General features: G+C 39.3%; 1 protein-coding gene across 1 annotated transcript in view; it reads left to right on the plus strand.

The window, feature by feature from the left end:
* The first annotated feature begins 1486 nt into the window (after positions 1-1486).
* Positions 1487-24190, plus strand: part of LOC128660200 (patched domain-containing protein 3) — a 190050-nt gene continuing 167346 nt past the window's right edge. The window contains exon 1 of the mRNA XM_053713900.1: positions 1487-1757. The gene's annotated coding sequence lies outside the window, so the exon portion shown is untranslated. The remainder of the gene's footprint in view (positions 1758-24190) is intronic.

Consider the following 24190-nt stretch of genomic DNA (forward strand, 5'->3'; position numbering starts at 1 on the left):
AAGAGAGTGAGTTTGTTCCTATGTGTGTGAGCAAAATTGTCACTTTATACCAATTTTTGTATTTGTCTAAGAGTGACAGTTTGTTCCTGTGTGTGTAAAAGTTAGTTTCTGTATTTATGTGTGAGCAAGAGTTTGTTCCTGATTGTGTATATGTGAGTTTCTGTGTGTGTCAGAAAAAGTGTGAGATAGATGATAGTGTGTGACAAGGCAGTTGCCAGTGCACTTAGATAATCAGTCAGGACAGCTAGTAGTTGCAGAATATCATCCTTTTTATTATAGCATAAAAGTATGGGTTTTCTGTCCCTTTAAATTGCAACAAAACAAATGAAAAACAGGCAAACACCAAAATAAAAGCCTACTCCCTTTTAGGAGGCTAACTAAACAATTCAGCAGTGCTAACTACAAGAACCATGGCCAGCTACCCTGTACCAGAGTTTAAATAAACAGTTCAAATCCAATAAACGTTGTATAGCTCTCTCTTCTTACCAGGTTGCTGTGACTTTGCAAACTGCAGCATTCTCCCAGTCATGAGTCTCTGGGCTTCAGATGCTCACTAAGAGAGAGAGAGAGATTGCTCCCCAAAGACCTGTATAAAAAGCAACTCACTAATTACATTCACTACAGGTGTGTGTGGGGGCTCTGGGGAAAGGTTAACCATTTCCTTACAGAGGAATAACAGCTCTAATCTCCTGCTTATGTAAACCTCATCTTTCACCCTGTCGCAATATATATATATATATATATATATATATATATATATATGTGTGTGTGTGTGTAAATAAAATGTTTTCTTATTATATTGCAGCCCAAAAAAAAATATTTTAAGCTGGCCTTTAGTTTTTCCAATCATTTATCAAGCCCTGCCTTATATCTAAGTAAAAGCACTCACTTGAGTCACTCAACACCAATGAGCTACCATGTTTAAAAATATGTGCAGCTCATGTGAGCAACAAGCAACTGTCTGACTCACAGAATATTGTGAACATAATTCAGCAATAATAACATCTTCTTCTGTAAAGGAATCAGAGTGAGGCCATACTGCAAATCATTTGCTGGGCAGAGTGCCGAATTCAACTAAATATAGTAACAGAATTGAGAGTTATATTAAACTGCTACTTCTGTAACTGCAGTCTCAACTCCTTTAAAGGGATACTGAACCCAATTGTTTTCTTTCATGATTCAGATAGAGAATGCAATTTAAAGGAACTTTTTAACCAAATTATTGCCAGTATTTTAGTTTTAAAATATATAATTATATTTTAATTATGTTTTTAATAATGTTTTATTTTTTTTATTAATATGTATGTCAAACAAGCACAATATATGAGCAGGGATTAATGAGTGCTCATGTAGTATCACTTTCTGTTTAGTGTTCCTAACTGAAATTGTAAACGAGCCCTGGATTATGTTACAAAGACTCCACTCCTATAAATCTACCAGGCTTCTCTCAGTCTGTGCTTGGAAATTCTAACAGTGTCATGTTAGCTTCCCTTGCTCCTGGAGGACTCTCTGCCTGTGTTCTTCCAGTCGTTAACTTCCTGTTGTCTTCTGGCTTCCTAACCTCTGGCTACCCACTTGGACTGTGCTCTGGATTAGCCCCTCATACTTCATTTAATTTTGGACTTATTTCCCGTCAGACTTCTGGCCTGTCTTAATGGACTAATTGCTACTTCCTCACTCCATTGGCTTATCGCTGGCTTATCTGCTTCCAGACCTCCTTGGCACTGGATTCCAACTTGCTCCTGTTCTCCAAAAAGGTAATTTGTTACAAATTAACTCTTCCATTTTGCTTGTAATCTAGTTTTATGCTTGCAAAAGAGTGCCAACCTTTGTGGTAATCATTTTGATAAAAATAAGGTTAAAATGTGGATATAGACTATTATAGGCTGCATTGTATGACCTTCTAAAAAGACCTGGACCCAGTATTTCAGGTTAACATGGCTGAACATCGTCTGGCTGCAAAAATGGCTTATATTTATTTTCTGGCCTTTGGCAGTTTTCAGTTGGCCAGCGGATTAGTCTGTAGTAGAATAAAAGACAAAACACCCAAAGCACATCTACAAGGCTCATTATAGCCGTTGGAGTGATCTCCAGTCTAAAAGTACAACTTCTATAGGGAAAGCAAATAAATACTAATATATCAGCTATTATTTCCATTGAAGAAATCAGCAGTACTCACAGTACTTGTAGTGGATCATATTTAAAGTCCCTCCTGCTTCTTGGGATCTATAACAGACGTCCCATGCTAACCACTTTGATGCTTCTCACCACATGAACTTTTATCCTCCAATGAGGAGGACGAGTTACAGGACTTTTGTCACTTTAATGTCAAGTGATCCATCCTCAGAGGATGATGAGGGCACCTATGGAGATAATTCCTTGACTGTCACTTGTGATCCTCCTCCTCCTCCTACTACTACTACTAGGCCTACAGGGACACTGCCAATATTACTTGCAAGAGGATATAGCAAAAGATCCATCAAGACAGCTAAATATAAAGCCACCAATATCAACAGAGAGACATTAATGCAGCCCACAAGTAAATTGGAACATCCTAGATTAATAACTATTTATAATCCACAAATTAATAAAGTAATAAGAATTAATAACAACAAGTAGTTAATACTACAAAGTGATTCCACTCTGACATCTATAATTGGCAAATGAGTCTCCATAGTCTATTATTGGCCCCCAGTTTGAAAGATAAACTGGTTACCAGTCATTATGTACACAATTCTAGGAAGCAGTACAATGATCATGGAATGTATCCCTGTGGAACGTGTTCAGCCTGCATCCATGTCTTAAAAACTAAAAGTATAATGGAAGAGGCAAAAAACATCTTCTGCAGTCTTATTTCTCATGTAGGATATCAGGAATAGTATATACCCTGTACTGCTCATGTCAAATAAATATATGTTGGTAGAACTAGTAGAGAGGCCAGAGTCCAATTAATAACATAAAAAATGCTGATAAAGATGGATCAAAAGGGAAAACAATAACTTTGGTTGCTAATCACTTTCAACTTTTTAATAACACCATAGCAGTGATCTAAAAGGTCTCTGTGGTTATAAGAGGAGGTCATTTGGAGAAATCATTATTGAAAATGGAATGCAAATGGATTTATTTGTTAGATTCTGTAAAACCACAATAATGATAATACTAATTATTTTGTTTATTGTAGAGTCTCATGAATCACATTTCCCATGTTTACAGAATCTAACTTGATTACTCATGTGCACATCACATCATCCTATTTCACATAATAATTATCACACTCATTATAATTTTTCCAGATTCATTCACACTACACACTTTCTTATAGCAGTGCACATTGATATATTTCACTGTTTTATTATAACATCTTTTGCGATTTGCAATCATTTTGCAATCCGATCACGCCACCTTCACGTTCTTTCATACAAAATTTCTTTCAAACATTGTATGTATTTAATTTGGAAACATTATATATACTTTTTTTTCTATTATCTTTTCAACAGCACATATTCATTTCTGGCAATTTATATAATTTCTGTTCATAAATGTTTCATTTTCCTCTATCCTTTACATAACTCCCACTTAACTCCTGCAAATAATAGTGAAACAATAATTTAAAAAGAAAATGTAGCAAAACATATGAAGGTTATCCTGTTATATTAACAAAGTAGCCATTAAAAAGTTACACACTTTCCAACAAACATTTTAGATATTACATGTGGGGCTAAGTATAAATATAAACATCAGCCAATTATAATATATCAAGAAGTAATCGCAGATATCCATTGGCTGTGATGTTATGAAATCACCTAGAAATCACATAAGCCATCATATTTGACAGGATGTAGGCTAAGAGTGACAATGTTTTGAGCCAATAGTTTAGTACCATAACATGCCCAGAATCCTATCAACTTTAGGAGAAGGGATTTGTGTATGATTAAATACGTTCGAACAGCGGCGGCTGAGGTAACGTTATGTGAAATGTGCATCAGGGGACAGCAGGAGAGTTTTGTCTCTCCGTATTTTAATTTGCTTTCCTGAGCTATTACTCATAATTATTCAATATATATATATCCATATTTGGGGGATTATTATATAGATTAAAGGTCTCTCTCTTATAATAATTCTTGCAGTTTAAACATTTTTATATATATATATATATATATATATATATATATATATATATATATATATATATATATATATATTAAATACACAGACCCCAATGGGATGAATGGAGAATTGAAATATGCCTGTTTCCTCTAATTCACATATGAATTAATAATAGGTAGGCACAAAATATACACATATATATATATATATATATATATATATATATATATATATATATATATATATATATATAGGACAATCTACCTGTAGTCATTTTCTATCTAGCCCCCCCCTTGTGGTCCTAGCTTTATCTTTTGGATTCCCATAACCTGAACAATCTCTGAGTTTAAATAATTACATATGTACACATATATAGAAGTAAATTGGAGCCCTTTGCAGTTAAGTAGATGAAGCATGTAAAATCATATTTATGCAATATTCATATTTAATTAAGTGTTATACTGTGTATTTGCTGTAAATATTTCACATCCAATGTTCTGCACATAGCAAAATATGTTCTAAGTATTTGTTAATAGATATTCCTATATATATCTGTATATACAGTATCTATACCTATATAATATCATCATATAGGTATAGATATATATTGAATAAAAAATCTAATCAGCTATATTTATAAATATTCATTTATGAATAAATAGAACATGTGTATGTGAAGAACTTTGTAATGTTAAATATTCATATTTTCTTCCCGCTGCCCCTAGTGACAGCGGGTCATACCCCACTTCCTTCTCACACTTCGCCCAATAGGGGGCACTCCCTTGGGAGGGGGTCACATACAGGCCCTAAGTCACAAGCACTCAACCATTTTCTTTAATAGATTTAAGTCTGAAATATAATGTCAAGCTAAAGCTGCCCCACCTGGGGTAGGGGGTCTCGTGCCCTCCAGGCAAGCTAACGCAGGGGTCATTGTTAAACAACTTGTTATTTCGCCTGCTAGGACTGGGCGGTAGGGCCTCTGAACTTTAGATTTAAATATGGCAAATATAATGAGGAAAAAACAAAAATCTCAAAAAAATCTTAAGAGAACTCTGACAGATCATTTTCACAATAAACTTACTTCTGAAGCAGAAAATTCGGAGGACAACTCCAGAGACTCTACAACTTCACTTGTTAGACAACCCAAGTCAGACATCTCTCGCAGGGAAGGTTCCTCCCTCTCGCAGTCAACTTTTTTAGACGCCATTCAGGTCCTCTCTGACAAAATGGACACACATTACAACTCCCTACACCAAGAACTGAGACAATCAGTAACCGAACTGAAACGAGACGTGTCTGCAATAAGTGAGCGCACTGAAAACCTTGAAAAGAAACATGCAGACCTCTCTTTAGATCATTCTAACTTATTAGATTATTCACAAAACCTGGCACTCCAGATCAGACCTGGAAGGCAAATTGGCAGATTTGGAAGACAGGACACGTCGCAATAACCTGAGAATCAGAGGGATTCCAGAATCAGTCACCTCAGCCGATTTACCAGGATACCTACAAGGGCTGTTCAAGGAGATTCTAGATACGCTTCAACCACAAGAATTAACCATTGATAGGGCTCATAGAGCTACACGACCTCGGAACTCCTCAGCAGACAGCCCAAGAGACGTCATTCTGAGATTACACTACTTTTCAGCCAAAGAAAAAATACTTAGAGCCTCATTCACGAACAAAGATTTGAATGACCCATACCAAAACCTACAGGTCTTCCCTGACCTATCTCAGCACACTCTTTCAAAGAGAAGATCCTTTCAACAGTTCACGCGAGTATTACGCCAACACAACATCAAGTACAGGTGGGGTTTTCCTGTGAAAATCTTCCTCCAACACCAAGATAGATCGTATACAATTTCCACCCCTGAACAAGGCATGAAATTCCTGCTCGCTTGGGATCTTGACCTGTCACAGAAAACCAGCAACTCTCAAGTGAACCCTTCAGAACCACTTAATGCATCAGCACCAGTTTGGAATCAGCGCCCTTCCTCACCAAACAACTAAGCCATGTAAAGCCGCACCCCATGAAACAGAATAAAAGTGTTACTCTTAATGAGATACTTGAGCTCACACACGGGTACTCATCTTACTCCCCTTAAGCTCGAATTCTCAAACCCACCCTTGACCAATGGCCGGTCAAGAATTCCAAGACCTACATCTCCAGTAGGCACAAGTTAACAGATCTAATACCTAACTAGGGCCTAGATTTGGAGTTTGGCGGTAGATGGGCTGTTAACGCTCCGCAGGCTTTTTTCTGGCCGCACCATAAATTTAACTCTGGTATCGAGAGTTCAAACAAATGCTGCGTTCGGCTCCAAAAAAGGAGCGTAGAGCAATTTTACCGCAAATGCAACTCTCGATACCAGAGTTGCTTACGGACGCGGCCAGCCTCAAAAACGTGCTCGTGCACGATTCTCCCATAGGAAACAATGGGGCTATTTGAGCTGAAAAAAAACCTAACACCTGCAAAAAAGCAGCGTTCAGCTCATAACGCAGCCCCATTGTTTCCTATGGGGAAACACTTCCTACGTCTGCACCTAACACTCTAACATGTACCCCGAGTCTAAACACCCCTAACCTTACACTTATTAACCCCTAATCTGCCGCTCCCGCTATCGCTGACCCCTGCATATTTTTTTTAACCCCTAATCTGCCGCTCCGTAAACCGCCGCAACCTACGTTATCCCTATGTACCCCTAATCTGCTGCCCCTAACACCGCCGACCCCTAGATTATATTTATTAACCCCTAATCTGCCCCCCACAACGTCGCCGACACCTGCCTACACTTATTAACCCCTAATCTGCCGAGCGGACCTGAGCTCTACTATAATAAAGTTATTAACCCCTAATCCGCCTCACTAACCCTATCATAAATAGTATTAACCCCTAATCTGCCCTCCCTAACATCGCCGACACCTAACTTCAATTATTAACCCCTAATCTGACGACCGGAGCTCACCGCTACTCTAATAAATGTATTAACCCCTAAAGCTAAGTCTAACCCTAACACTAACACCCCCCTAACTTAAATATAATTTACATCTAACGAAATAAATTAACTCTTATTAAATTAATTATTCCTATTTAAAGCTAAATACTTACCTGTAAAATACATCCTAATATAGCTACAATATAAATTATAATTATATTGTAGCTATTTTAGGATTAATATTTATTTTACAGGCAACTTGGTAATTATTTTAACCAGGTACAATAGCTATTTAATAGTTACCTAGTTAAAATAATAACAAATTTACCTGTAAAATAAATCCTAACCTAAGATATAATTAAACCTAACACTACACTATCAATAAATTAATTAAACACAATTCCTACAAATAAATACAATTAAATAAACTAGCTAAAGTACAAAAAATAAAAAAGAACTAAGTTACAAAAAATAAAAAAATATTTACAAACATAAGAAAAATATTACAACAATTTTAAACTAATTACACCTACTCTAAGCCCCCTAATAAAATAACAAAGCCCCCCAAAATAAAAAATTCCCTTCCCTATTCTAAATTAAAAAAGTTAAAAGCTCTTTTACCTTACCAGCCCTGAACAGGGCCCTTTGCGGGGCATGCCCCAAGAATTTCAGCTCTTTTGCCTGTAAAAAAAAACATACAATACCCCCCCCCAACATTACAACCCACCACCCACATACCCCTAATCTAACCCAAACCCCCCTTAAATAAACCTAACACTAAGCCCCTGAAGATCTTCCTACCTTGTCTTCACCATACAGGTTCACCGATCCATCCTGAAGAGCTCCTCCGATGTCCTGATCCAAGCCCAAGCGGGGGGCTGAAGAGGTCCATGATCCGGTCAAAGTCTTCATCCAAGCGGGGCAGAAGAGGATCTTCCATCCGATTGAAGTCTTCATCCAGGCGGCATCTTCTATGGTCTTCCATCCGGAGCGAAGCGGCAGGATCCTGAAGACCTCCAGCGCGGAACATCCATCCGGCCCGACGACTGAACGACGAATGACTGTTCCTTTAAGGGACGTCATCCAAGATGGCGTCCCTCAAATTCCGATTGGCTGATAGGATTCTATCAGCCAATCGGAATTAAGGTAGGAATTTTCTGATTGGCTGATGGAATCAGCCAATCAGAATCAAGTTCAATCCGATTGGCTGATCCAATCAGCCAATCAGATTGAGCTCGCATTCTATTGGCTGTTCCGATCAGCCAATAGAATGCGAGCTCAATCTGATTGGCTGATCGGATCAGCCAATCGGATTGAACTTGATTCTGATTGGCTGATTCCATCAGCCAATCAGAATATTCCTACCTTAATTCCGATTGGCTGATAGAATCCTATCAGCCAATCGGAATTCAAGGGACGCCATCTTGGATGACGTCCCTTAAAGGAACCGTCATTCGTCGGGAGACAACAGAAGAAGAGGATGGATCCACGTCGCCTGCTTCAAGATGGACCCGCTCCGCACCAGATGGAAGAAGATCGAAGATGCCGCTTGGAGAAGATGTTTGCCGGTCCGGATGTCCTCTTCTTGCCGGATAGGAGGAAGACTTTGGAGCCTCTTCTGGACCTCTTCAGCCACCGGATGATGGATCGCCAACCCCCGCTTGGGTTGAATGAAGATGTTGGAGCCAGGACGGATCGGTGATACCTGGATGGTGAAGACAAGGTAGGAAGATCTTCAGGGGCTTAGTGTTAGGTTTATTTAATAGGGGTTTGGGTTAGATTAGGGGTATGTGGGTGGTGGGTTGTAATGTTGGGGGGGGGTATTGTATGTGTTTTTTTACAGGCAAAAGAGCTGAAATTCTTGGGGCATGCCCCGCAAAGGGCCCTGTTCAGGGCTGGTAAGGTAAAAGGGCTTTGAACTTTTTTAATTTAGAATAGGGTAGGGCATTTATTATTTTGGGGGGCTTTGTTATTTTATTAGGGGGCTTATAGTAGGTGTAATTAGTTTAAAATTGTTGTAATAATTTTCTTATGTTTGTAAATATTTTTTTATTTTTTGTAACTTAGTTCTTTTTTATTTTTTGTACTTTAGTTAGTTTATGTAATTGTAGTTATTTGTAGCAATTGTATTTAATTTATTTATTGATAGTGTAGTGTTAGGTTAATTGTAGGTAGTTTATTTAATTAATTTATTGATAGGGTAGTGTTAGGTTTAATTATATCTTAGGTTAGGATTTATTTTACAGGTAAATTTGTTATTATTTTAACTAGGTAACTATTAAATAGTTATTAACTATCTAATAGCTATTGTACCTGGTTAAAATAATTACAAAGTTGCCTGTAAAATAAATATTAATCCTAAAATAGCTATAATATAATTATAATTTATATTGTAGCTATATTAGGATTTATTTTACAGGTAAGTATTTAGCTTTAAATAGGAATAATTTATTTAATAAGAGTTAATTAATTTCGTTAGATGTAAATTATATTTAAGTTAGGGGGGTGTTAGTGTTAGACTTAGCTTTAGGGGTTAATCCATTTATTATAGTAGCGATGAGCTCCGGTCGGCAGATTAGGGGTTAATAATTGAAGTTAGGTGTCGGCGATGTTAGGGAGGGCAGATTAGGGGTTAATACTATTTATGATAGGGTTAGTGAGGCGGGTTAGGGGTTAATAACTTTATTATAGTAGCGGTGCGGTCCGCTCGGCAGATTAGGGGTTAATAAGTGTAGGCAGGTGTCGGCGACGTTGAGGGGGGCAGATTAGGGGTTAATAAATATAATATAGGGGTCGGCGGTGTTAGGGGCAGCAGATTAGGGGTACATAGGGATAACGTAGGTGGCGGCGCTTTGCGGTCGGAAGATTAGGGGTTAATTATTTTAAGTAGCTGGCGGCGACGTTGTGGGGGGCAGGTTAGGGGTTAATAAATGTAATACAGGGGTCGGCGGGGTTAGGGGCAGCAGATTAGGGGTACATAAGTATAACGTAGGTGGCGGTCGGCAGATTAGGGGTTAAAAAAATTTAATCGAGTGGCGGCGATGTGGGGGGAGCTCGGTTTAGGGGTACATAGGTAGTTTATGGGTGTTAGTGTACTTTAGGGTACAGTAGTTAAGAGCTTTATGAACCGGCGTTAGCCCAGAAAGCTCTTAACTCCTGCTATTTTCAGGCGGCTGGAGTTTTGTCGTTAGAGCTCTAACGCTCACTTCAGAAACGACTCTAAATACCGGCGTTAGAAAGATCCCATTGAAAAGATAGGATACGCAATTGACGTAAGGGGATCTGCGGTATAGAAAAGTCGCGGCTGAAAAGTGAGCGTTAGACCCTTTAATCACTGACTCCAAATACCAGCGGGCGGCCAAAACCAGCGTTAGGAGCCTCTAACGCTGGTTTTCACGGCTACCGCCCAACTCTAAATCTAGGCCTAAGTTCTCTTATTTGTTTTTCTTCCCATATTCCTAGTGTAAAGACAAAAATTATACCTTTCCTTTAGCTGCCAACGACTTCCTGGTCAGACACGCTCTACTAGATAAATCATCGTTCCAGAAGGACCTACTCCAAGACCCCACATCTAGCCAGGAGGCTAGCAGGTGATCCTATCCTTAAGTTGAGAACTATATAGTTTGTTATTTACAAAGCAATGTTTCTTATTCTTGCAGCGGACTATGAGTATATGTTAGATAGATAAACTAACGTGACCTTAACTCATCTGAGAATAGACACACTATGTCTCAATGTCATCATTTTTATTTCTGTGCTTTCTCTCTGACTTTCACGTTACAGTTACAAAGCAGAAATGTTTTATATATTGGTTTACATGTTTCCCCTCAGCCTTGTTATTGTATTCTTCTGTTGATGTTTGAAGGGATACATTGAAAAAAAAAGGTTTTTATATTCTTCCTCCTCTCTGTTTTAGATTCCAAGCTGAAGTTTTCCAAACTCTCCATATCCTCTCACCTCTCTATTTCTCAAACATTGTATAATATGCCTACCCCTTTTACATCTTCTTACCTATTCACATGACCTCAACACATCATATAGACCTCTTCACTTAGATAGCTAACACCTGAACATAATTATACAGTCATAACACTCCAGAACCTTAATACAATCCGTAGAAAGAATAAGAATCCCACCCAACAACCTTTACTCGTGTCCTACAAATTAGATAACATACCCTACGACCTGTAGGCATTGGACACCCCTTAAACAAGTTAATACACTTCAACCTCGCTTAACGAAATTGAGCCTATAGTACTCAAATACACTTTTATCTTTAGACCCTGGAGGGTATTGGGATCCCGACTCCCCAGAGTCGCTCCTCAAGCCCTCTTACTAATACCCTGTACGGCCCTTTAAGGACACCATAACCGACACTAGGCAGCTCCGCTCCCCCCCCCAGGTACGGGATAGCTGCCTACGGGTTCTTTACCCACGTTCTTAATTCAAGCGGCTCTTGCCCGCTGTACTCTTTTATCTCTTCTCTTTTTCCCCACTTCCCACAACGCAGTCGATACCACTAGCCGATGGTACACATTGAGAGACACACTCAGAGACCATCAAAATAGACACTCGGAAGTATAACCCTATACTCCTACCACCCTCTATCCCCGACCATCTCCCTACTGACTAATCCCTATTGACCATGGAGTCCCTCCATGTTGTCTCCTTGAATGTCAAAGGCCTCAGCTCACCAACGAAACGCAGCCTCCTTCTCAACTACTTACAAAAAAATAAAGTGAGCGTTGCCCTACTACAAGAAACCCACTGGACACTTGCGCCACATATTCCTCGCACAACTAAGAAATTTCCAGTTGTCCTAGAAGCATCATTCACAACAAAATCTAGGGGGGTAGCAATTTTTCTAAGGATGTAGAGTTTACACCCATCCACATCGAAATAGACACCCAAGCCAGGTACATTATAGTTATATGCAAGATTAATTCCCAGCTGACTACTATTGCAAATCTATACACCCCGAATAATAGACAACTACGCTTTCTCACTAAAACTCTACACCTATTATCAGAGATAAAACAAGGGGAACTAATCTTAGGTGGCGATTTTAACCTTGTATGGGACCAATATGTTGACAGATTGGGCCCCAAGATCTCTACAATAGACAGATCAGTCTCTTCCCTATCCAGAGCATTTAGATCCTTAATTTGTCAATATGATTTATATGATGTTTGGAGATCTCTCCATCCGCAGGGAAAAGACTACACATTTTACTCCACCCCCCACAAATCACACACCCGAATAGATTATTTTTTTGTCCCCGCCAAATTGCTAGACAAAGCATTACAAGTGAAAATAGACCCAGTTTCATGGTCAGATCACGATGCCCTACATATGACACTAGACGCTCGCCCCTCACTAACTATAGGCCCGACTTGGAGACTGAGAGATTATCTACTAACAGACCCACTCACCAAAGTAGCAATACAAGAAATAATTACAAACTTTCTTGAAATAAACGACAACCCCCAAACCTCTGATGAAAACATATGGGCCACACTTAAGGCTGTATTGAGAGGGCACCTACTTGACATGGAGGCCGACTCCAGGCGAAAGAAAGGTGTTACCCTCTCTTCTCTGGTTGTTCAAGCTAGAATACTGAGAGAACAGCTAACCAAGTCATATTCCATTACCACTAATAACAAGCTCCAAGAGATCAACAAACAAATACTTGACGCTGAACTTCAAAGGACACACAACACCCTAGAGAAGTTCAAAAAACTATATTACCACTTTGGTAATAAAGCCACATCCCTCTTAGCCAAGAAATTACGCCACCGTTCTGCACAATCTAGGATACTAACCATCAAAAATGAACATGGCCAACCCGTCTCAGCCCCTAAAGATATAGGCAAAGTCTTCAAAGACTTCTATCAGTCACTATACAACATTGAGGCAGACAAATCTAAACCCCATACCTCCCCGACGGACACATCTACCTTCCTCGTAAACCTTCACCTTCCTTCCTTGGACCCAACGCTCACTCCCCTTTTAACAGCCCAGATAACCACACAAGAGGTCATCAGTGTCATCAAATCATTAAAACTTGGGAGGTCCCCAGGCCCGGACGGCTATACAGCCCGCTTTTATAAAGCTTATCAAGGGATACTAGCCCCCTTACTTTGTAGAACCTTCCAAGAAGTAATGCAAAAAGGCTCATTCAAAGCGGAATTTCTTGAAGCAGTGATTATCACTATTCTTAAGCCAGGGAAAATCCCGGAACTCTGCGGCAGTTATAGACCTATTTCCCTCCTTAATCTGGACATTAAACTGTATGCCAAAATCTTGGCTAACAGAATGTCGAAAGTAATCCCTACTATAATACATCCGGACCAGGTGGGATTTATCCCAGATAGAGAAGGCCCAGATGCCACAAGGCGAATTTTAGACATACTAAATTTAGCGTCTAGTGGCGGGGCCCAATTCTTGGCCTTGTCCCTAGACGCAGAGAAAGCATTCGAAAAGGGTCCGGTGGAGATATCTTTGGGAGACGTTGGAAGTTTTTAAGTTTCCAGACCCTTTCATTAAAGCCATTCAAGCTTTATACTCCCATCCCACTGCCCGAATAAGAGGCACAGGCTTCCAATCTGACACTTTCACCATCACTAATGGCACTCGACAGGGCTGCCCCCTCTCCCCGCTGCTCTTTGCCACAGCCATAGAACCTCTAGCACAAGCAATTAGGATAGACCCCTCGATTAAAGGTCAGGAAACCAATAACCATACACACAAAATTTCACTTTACGCAGATGACATCACCCTTTTTGTAACTTCCCCTGTAGAGTCTCTATCAGCAGTCTTCAAGATCATTGCAACATTTAGCCCCATAAGCTTCTACAAGCTAAACATAGATAAGACAGAAGCATTACCAATAAACATTTCGCCTCAGACACTTAAAATCATGCAAAACCACTACAAATTTAATTGGAGATCTGATTCAATTAAAGTTCTAGGAGTTCACTTAACTCCAGACCCTGCCTCCACTATACACAAAAATTTCTCTGAACGACTCCCAGAATTCCACAAATTGCTAGGTTCCTGGGAATACAAAGAAATCTCTTGGTCCGGGAGGATAGCGGCCATCAAAATGTCATTCCTCCCCAAGATCACTTACCTCTTCCGCTGTATTCCATACAATATCCCAAGACCTATATTGAATAAGCTCCAAGGGTTAATCACTAACTATATTTGGAAAGGCAAACGACCTAGGACAGCGAGACACACCCTAGAACGACCCCTTGCACAAGGGGGACTAGCTTTACCTAACCTCTTTACCTGTTTTAACTCCTCCAGACTCTCCCACATTCTAGATTGGAATAACACCAAAGCAGCAGTATTTGGCTGGTACCTAGTAGAGTCCTCCACACTCCCTCCTGGCCTTGCCCTTTCAGATCTCCTGTGGATTCCTTCACATCACAGACACAAGTTAGGACCCCTACACCCCACTCTGCAAGACGCCCTGAAACTCTGAGACTCAATCCGTCACGATCCCAACATATCACCCCACCCCACTCCAGCCCTTACCTTGTCGGTGGCAATTTCTACACTACCAGAAACACACCCAGACAAATGGAAGGACCTACATATCAAAACAGTTATTAACTTTTACGACGCTGGAACTTGGCTTTCTCACCCACAGCTCTGCGTCAAATTTAACATACCCCCTAAACTTCAGTTCGAAGCTTACCGAATTAGCTCCTTACTCCGCTCCTAGGGATACCCGGTAAAAGCCCTTAGACCACCTACTAGGTGGGAACAGATGTGGACTAACGCACACAACATAAAACACCCTCTGTCTCTACACTACACCCTTCTGACAAATATTAACCCCACTCTTAAAATCCCGCAACACACAGCCTGGGAGAAAGAAATAGGATTTCAAGTAGATACTGACATATGGCAGCATAGGTTACAGATCACCAGAAAGCTACTTCACTGCTCTACTCTTTGGGAGTTATATTATAAAATCTCCGTTAGATGGCACCTAGTGCCAATACATTTGCACAGAACGTACAACTCACAATCTCCTTTGTGCTGGAGATCATGACAACCAGGCACTCACTTGCACATTTGGTGGACATGCCCAAAAATACAGCCATTATGGAAAAAAATATACAACACGCTTAATCGCCTAGCTATTTATCCTCCCTACCTACCGGAAGTTGCCCTTCTACACATGCCAGTACCCACCATAGACAGCTCCACCGAGGCCCTCATGATCTACCTCTTCATGGCTACTAAATTGACCATAGCCAGGTCATGGAGGAGCAGAAACCCACCATCCCTCCCACAAATACTCTCTACTGTCAGACATATCAGACTAATGGAACAATACTCCTTTCGAATACTAGACAAGGCAGACTTGTACATCAGAACTTGGCACCAATGGCTTACCCTCTTCCCAGACTAACCTAGTCGGTTGTGGGATTTCCTCTCAAGCCAGCCCCCCCCCCCCTCTTTTCACCCACCCAAATCAATCCTCTCCCCCCCCCTTCTCTACTGTATTCCTAGTAGTACACTTTACCATTCAGGTAAACATAAACATACATACCCACCTCTACACTGAGTTGAGTCTGCTCCTAGCTTCCTTAGATGGGGACTCACATTGTGTCTCTTAGGTGTTCATCCTCTTACTAACTTTAATATACAGATTTTTAGCGACCCTATTCTTCCTAAGATATTAGACAAACCTTATCTAATTTAACCTGAGTTGTATATATCATTGTGTGTCTCATTTTATGTATTATTTTATTTGTTATCCTACAAGGTTTAATAACTTTACCCCATTGTTACTTCCTCAAACTATAAAAAGTAGACAAAATACCTATAGCCAGGTTACCCTTCCTTATTACAGCGGCTGGATATACCAAAGCAACTCTAAATACATGTAGAATGTTCTACAGTAGTCCCTCCAACTCCAAGCAATGTTTGCCCCAATTATCATTATGTATCCAGAACGTTGTATAATTGCTCTGCTCTAACGAGTTATACCTGTCCTTGTTTTTTTGTTTTGCTGTATTTCTATTTGATTGTCTCAATAAAAACCTTTTAATAAAAAAAAAAAATATTCATATTTTCATGTCGGGTTAGCACACATAAGAATATGCGATCGGGTTTGCGCAAGCGTGGTGTGTTCTATTGGGCAATATTTGAACACGAACGTGATATTGTAAGTTTAACTCTTTGCGCTTGTCGGGTATATGTGCGATGGAATACAGTTTATTTTTAACTCACTATACGAGCTCAACCCGACAAGCGCAAAAAGCTTACTTGTAGCACAATTAACGCTTGAGAGGAAGTGTCAATTAGCGTACCACTTGTAATCTGTCCTTAAATGTTTACATAGTAACATAGTAGATGAGGTTGAAAAAAGACCAACGTCTATCTAGTTCAACCTATACAAATCTAAAATATATAGAAAACGCTCCAGTTAAGATTAAATAATCCCACTAAAAGGTGACCCATTTAATACTAGCAATCATATCCATGAATTTTGTTTATAGACAGTAATGTATCCAAATATTTTTTTAATGTATCTAGGGTATTGGCATTCACTACCTCCTTTGGTAATGAGTTCCACAATTTTATTGCTCTTACAGTGAAAAAACGTTTCAGTTGCAGGAGATTAAATCTCCTTTCCTCCAACCTTAAATTGTAAAATCTGGTCACAAAAATGTTCTTGGAATAAACAGAGCTTCTGCCATCTCTGTATATGGGCCTTGAATATATTTATATAAAGTAATCATGTCACCTCTTAAGCGCCTTTTTTCTAAAGAAAACAGACCCAGTTTGGCTAGCCTCTCCTCAGAGGTTATATTCTACAATCCCCTTATTAGCTTTGTGGCCCTTCTCTGAACATTTTCTAGTTCTGCAATATCTTTTTTTGCGATTGGTCCCCAGAACTGCACTCCATACTCAAGGTGAGGTCTTACCAGGGCTTTATATAGTGACAGAATTATGCTTTCCTCCCTTGAGTCGATTCCTCTTTTAATACATGCTAGTATCTTATTAGCCTTTGAAGCTGCTGCCCTGCATTGTGCACCCATCTTTAGCTTGTTATCTATTACTACCCCAAAATCCTTTTCCTCCTGTGTTTGGCTAAGTCTTGTCCCATTTAAATAATGCGTTGCCTGCTTATTTTTACTTCCAAAATGTAGAACCTTGCATTTTCCCGTATTAAATCTCATTTTCCATTTACCTGCCCATACTTCTAATTTTTGCAGGACCCTTTGTAACGAAAATTCATCCTGCGCTGACCTAATGACCTTACTTAACTTAGTATCATCTGCAAAAATGGACATGTTGCTATTTAATCCTAGCTCCAAGTCATTTATAAAAATATTAAAAAGAATAGAGCCCAGAACTGATCCCTGGGGGACTCCACTGATTACCTTTGTCCAATCTAAGGCCTAGATTTGGAGTTTGGCGGTAAAAGGGCTGTTAACGCTCCGCGGGCTTTTTTCTGGCCGCACCATAAATTTAACTCTGGTATCGAGAGTTCAAACAAATGCTGCGTTAGGCTCCAAAAAAGGAGCGTAGAGCATTTTTACCGCAAATGCAACTCTCGATACCAGAGTTGCTTACGGACGCGGCCGGCCTCAAAAACGTGCTCGTGCACGATTCTCCCATAGGAAACAATGGGGCTGTTTGAGCTGAAAAAAAACCTAACACCTGCAAAAAAGCAGCGTTCAGCTCCTAACGCAGCCCCATTGTTTCCTATGGGGAAACACTTCCTACGTCTGCACCTAACACTCTAACATGTACCCCGAGTCTAAACACCCCTAACCTTACACTTATTAACCCCTAATCTGCTGCCCCCGCTATCGCTGACCCCTGCATATTTTTTTTAACCCCTAATCTGCCGCTCCGTAAACCGCCGCAACCTACGTTATCCCTATGTACCCCTAATCTGCCCTAACATCGCCGACCCCTATATTATATTTATTAACCCCTAATCTGCCCCCCTCAACGTCGCCGACACCTGCCTACACTTATTAACTCCTAATCTGCCGAGCGGACCTGAGCGCTACTATAATAAAGTTATTAACCCCTAATCCGCCTCACTAACCCTATCATAAATAGTATTAACCCCTAATCTGCCCTCCCTAACATCGCCGACACCTACCTTCAATTATTAACCCCTAATCTTCCGAGCGGAGCTCACCGCTATTCTAATAAATGTATTAACCCCTAACGCTAAGTCTAACCCTAACCCTAACACCCCCATAACTTAAATATAATTTACATCTAACGAAATTAATTAACTCTTATTAAATAAATGATTCCTATTTAAAGCTAAATACTTACCTGTAAAATAAATCCTAATATAGCTACAATATAAATTATAATTACATTGTAGCTATTTTAGGATTAATATTTATTTTACAGGCAACTTTGTAATTATTTTAACCAGGTACAATAGCTATTAAATAGTTAAGAACTATTTAATAGTTACCTAGTTAAAATAATAACAAATTTACCTGTAAAATAAATCCTAACCTAAGATATAATTAAACCTAACACTACCCTATCAATAAAAAAATTAAATAAACTACCTACAATTACCTACAATTAACCTAACACTACACTATCAATAAATTAATTAAACACAATTCCTACAAATAAATACAATTAAATAAACTAGCTAAAGTACCAAAAATAAAAAAGAACTAACTTACAAAAAATAAAAAAATATTTACAAACATAAGAAAAATATTACAACAATTTTAAACTAATTACACCTACTCTAAGCCCCCTAATAAAATAACAAAGCCCCCCAAAATAAAAAATTCCCTACCCTATTCTAAATTAAAAAAGTTACAAGCTCTTTTACCTTACCAGCCCTGAACAGGGCCCTTTGCGGGGCATGCCCCAAGAATTTCAGCTCTTTTGCCTGTAAAAGAATAAATACAATACCCCCCCCCCCCCCAACATTACAACCCACCACCCACATACCCCTAATCTAACCCAAACCCCCCTTAAATAAACCTAACACTAAGCCCCTGAAGATCTTCCTACCTTGTCTTCACCATCCAGGTTCACCGATCCGTCCTGAAGAGCTCCTCCGATGTCCTGATCCAAGCCCAAGCGGGGGCTGAAGAGGTCCATGATCCGGTCAAAGTCTTCATCCAAGCGGGGCAGAAGAGGATCTTCCATCCGATTGAAGTCATCATCCAGGCGGCATCTTCTATGGTCTTCCATCCGGAGCGAAGCGGCAGGATCCTGAAGACCTCCAGCGCGGAACATCCATCCGGACCGACGACTGAACGACGAATGACTGTTCCTTTAAGGGACGTCATCCAAGATGGCGTCCCTCGAATTCCGATTGGCTGATAGGATTCTATCAGCCAATCGGAATTAAGGTAGGAATTTTCTGATTGGCTGATGGATCAGCCAATCAGAATCTAGTTCAATCCGATTGGCCGATCCAATCAGCCAATCAGATTGAGCTCGCATTCTATTGGCTGTTCCGATCAGCCAATAGAATGCAAGCTCAATCTGATTGGCTGATTGGATCAGCCAATCGGATTGAACTTGATTCTGATTGGCTGATTCCATCAGCCAATCAGAAAATTCCTACCTTAATTCCGATTGGCTGATAGAATCCTATCAGCCAATCGGAATTCGAGGGACGCCATCTTGGATGACGTCCCTTAAAGGAACCGTCATTAGTCGGGAGACAACGGAAGAAGAGGAAGGATCCGCGTCGCCTGCTTCAAGATGGACCCGTTCCGCACCGGATGGAAGAAGATCGAAGATGCCGCTTGGAGAAGATGTTTGCCGGTCCGGATGTCCTCTTCTTGCCGGATAGGAGGAAGACTTTGGAGCCTCTTCTGGACCTCTTCAGCACCGGATTATGGATCGCCAACCCCCGCTTGGGTTGGATGAAGATGTTGGAGCCAGGACGGATCGGTGATACCTGGATGGTGAAGACAAGGTAGGAAGATCTTCAGGGGCTTAGTGTTAGGTTTATTTAAGGGGGGTTTGGGTTAGATTAGGGGTATGTGGGTGGTGGGTTGTAATGTTGGGGGGGGTATTGTATTTATTCTTTTACAGGAAAAAGAGCTGAAATTCTTGGGGCATGCCCCGCAAAGGGCCCTGTTCAGGGCTGGTAAGGTAAAAGAGCTTGTAACTTTTTTAATTTAGAATAGGGTAGGGATTTTTTTATTTTGGGGGGCTTTGTTATTTTATTAGGGGGCTTAGAGTAGGTGTAATTAGTTTAAAATTGTTGTAATATTTTTCTTATGTTTGTAAATATTTTTTTATTTTCTGTAACTTAGTTCTTTTTTATTTTTTGTACTTTAGCTAGTTTATTTAATTGTATTTATTTGTAGGAATTGTGTTTAATTAATTTATTGATAGTGTAGTGTTAGGTTAATTGTAGGTAATTGTAGGTAGTTTATTTAATTATTTTATTGATAGGGTAGTGTTAGGTTTAATTATATCTTAGGTTAGGATTTATTTTACAGGTAAATTTGTTATTATTTTAACTAGGTAACTATTAAATAGTTCTTAACTATTTAATAGCTATTGTACCTGGTTAAAATAATTACAAAGTTGCCTGTAAAATAAATATTAATCCTAAAATAGCTACAATATAATTATAATTTATATTGTAGCTATATTAGGATTTATTTTACAGGTAAGTATTTAGCTTTAAATAGGAATCATTTATTTAATAAGAGTTAATTTATTTCGTTAGATAAAAATTATATTTAACTTAGGGGGGTGTTAGTGTTAGGGTTAGACTTAGCTTTAGGGGTTAATCAATTTATTAGAATAGCGGTGAGCTCCGCTCGGCAGATTAGGGGTTAATAATTGAAGGTAGGTGTCGGCGATGTTAGGGAGGGCAGATTAGAGGTTAATATTATTTATGATAGGGTTAGTGAGGCGGGTTAGGGGTTATTAACTTTATTATAGTAGCGCTCAGGTCCGCTCGGCAGATTAGGGGTTAATAAATGTAGGCAGGTGTCGGCGACGTTGAGGGGGGCAGATTAGGGGTTAATAAATATAATATAGGGGTCGGCGATGTTAGGGCAGCAGATTAGGGGTACATAGGGATAACGTAGGTGGCGGCGATTTGCGGTCGGAAGATTAGGGGTTAATTATTTTAAGTAGCTGGCGGCGACGTTGTGGGGGGCAGGTTAGGGGTTAATAAATATACTATAGGGGTCGGCGGTGTTAGGGGCAGCAGATTAGGGGTACATAAGGATAACGTAGGTGGCGGCGCTTTGCGGTTGGAAGATTAATTATTGTAAGTAGCTGGCGGCGACGTTGTGGGGGGCAGGTTAGGGGTTAATAAATGTAATACAGGGGTCGGCGGGGTTAGGGGCAGCAGATTAGGGGTACATAAGTATAACCTAGGTGGCGGTCGGCAGATTAGGGGTTAAAAATTTTAATCGAGTGGCGGCGATGTGGGGGGAGCTCGGTTTAGGGGTACATAGGTAGTTTATGGGTGTTAGTGTACTTTAGGGTACAGTAGTTAAGAGCTTTATGAACCGGCGTTAGCCAGAAAGCTCTTAACTCCTGCTATTTTCAGGCGGCTGGAATTTTGTCGTTAGAGTTCTAACGCTCACTTCAGAAACGACTCTAAATACCGGCGTTAGAAAGATCCCATTGAAAAGATAGGATACGCAATTTACGTAAGGGGATCTGCGGTATGGAAAAGTCGCGGCTGAAAAGTGAGCGTTAGACCCTTTAATCACTGACTCCAAATACCAGCGGGTGGCCAAAACCAGCGTTAGGAGCCTCTAACGCTGGTTTTGACGGCTACCGCCGAACTCCAAATCTAGGCCTTAGTATGATCCATTTACTACTACTCGTTGCTCCCTATCTTTTATCCAGTTATTTATCCATAAGATAACATTTTCAGCTATTCCCAGTCCCTTAATTTTGTGCATTAATCTCTCATGTGGCACTGTATCAAACGCCTTTGCAAAATCTAAGTATATCACATCAACTGATTCCCCTTTATCTATATTTTTACTTACTTCCTCATAGAATCTAATTAGATTAGTTTGACATGATCTATTTCTCATAAAACCATGCTGATTAGAACTCATAATCTTGTTTACACGAATATGCTCATCAATATAATTCCTTATAATCCCTTCAATTACATTCCCCACTATTGATGTCAGACTAACTGGTCTATAGCTTACTGGATCATCCCTACTTCCCTTTTTGAAGAGTGGCAGCACATCAGCTTTACGCCAATCCTTGGGTACCATGCCTGAGGATAATGAGTCTTGAAAAATGAAGAGTAGAGGTTTGTCTATAACAGTGCTAAATTCCCTTAACACCCTTGGGTGTATTCCATCTGGTCCTGGAGTTTTATTTACCTTAATATTATCCAATTTGTTCCTGATATCCTCTATACATAACCCAGATAATGGTATGGGCTGGCATGTTCTATTTTGTTCCAAAGTTTCATCCAATATACTGAAAAAAAAAACTGGTTTAGTATCTCAGCCTTCTCCCTGTCACTGTTAATCATGCTACCCTCCCTGCATTTTAATGTACTTATATTGTCTTTCCTAGATTTTTTGCTATTTATGTACTTAAGAACCTTTTTGGGTTAGATTTAGAATTCTTTGCAATTAATTTTTCATTTTCAATTTTGGCTAATTTGATTGCTTTTTTGCACGATTTGTTACATTCCTTATAAATATGGAATTTTGAGTCTGTACTATTCTCTTTGAATAATTTAAATGTGTTCTTATGATTGTTAAGTGATATCACTTTAAAATAAGGCTTGCAGATATAGCCACATTTACCACCTCTGCGGCTCTAATTATACGACATAGGTAAATGTCCTTAGAGGGGTTAAATGGTTGCTAATACACAATTTATATTATTGTTACTATAGATATCACATATTATAATGGTCCCGTCGAGTATATCGGTATAGTGTATACTATTGAGCACAAACGTTGTATTTGTTCTATAATAAGAACATGGTTGAACAAGGACCTACAATATGGGTAAATAGTAATTATTAGTCCCACGGTATGCCAAGTTATCACTTGGAGTAATAATGCATTGAAACCTCCTATATCCAGAAAGTATTGTAAATATTTGAAATGTATGGTAATATCTGTAATCAGTATGTTTGGTGCAAACTTGGGTATCCAGGAGTACTGACTGAATCGTAGGGAGTCACTTATCACTCTGGCAAGCGTGTTGCTCAAGTTACAACAATTAGTTTTAAGTATCAAAATTGCAACAGATATGTTGTAAATAAAATAATGTGCCCCTGGGTATATAATGCGGTTCTTAGAATTGGTTAGAAGCTGTCTTCAATAAGGGCAATTTAGTTATACTTCAATGTGCGGTATTCGGTTTACATACACAACAAAGGAGAAAGTATTGTCACTACTCCATCTGGCAAATGTATTACTCCAGCTGTATGAATTAGCTGGAATCTGTAAAATTATACCAGAAGTAGTTTGACTTATAATTGTGCTTCCCCTGAGTATTTAATTGATTGTATGTAAGTTATTAAGTGCTGAGTCTCAGATATAATTTACTGCAATATGCGGTGTTCAATTTGCTTGGATATGCAGATAAACTGTAATATTTTTTATATAACTAAACCAAAATTTAATAGGGTTAGCTAAAGTATTAAATAGATAAGCTGGTAGTGTTATGAATTGCACAAGGAGTTAACAGTGCATGTCAGGCTGAATTGGAGATAATAGCAATCGCTGCAATTGAGGTTCCCAGTGTAAAGCACAGAGGGCTAGTAAATGCACATATCAATGGATTATTCCACTCTGTTGTTAGTATGTACGCTGTTAAGAAACCACCTTATATCTTGCTATTAACAGTGAATGAAGGTTTTAAGGTAACCGTTCATTATATTTGTTTTAAAAAAGGTAATAAAGTGTACTAGATAAATGGTACCTAAATTGCACTTAGGATTGCTTAGTTTGAAATATATTGATAGTGTTACAATTGCGGCTTGACATCCGGTAAAAGCCCCATCAGCTACGAGCCCAATGTCTATCCTGCACATTTATGGATTTAAGTAAGATTGAACACCTTTGACAGATAATTACCAAATTCTAACCAAAATTTACAAGTAATAATAGAAGGTTTAAATAAGTTAGTATATCGTAGTTCCCCTA

Source organism: Bombina bombina, chromosome 5, assembly GCF_027579735.1.
Source record: "Bombina bombina isolate aBomBom1 chromosome 5, aBomBom1.pri, whole genome shotgun sequence".
Lineage (NCBI taxonomy): Eukaryota > Metazoa > Chordata > Amphibia > Anura > Bombinatoridae > Bombina > Bombina bombina.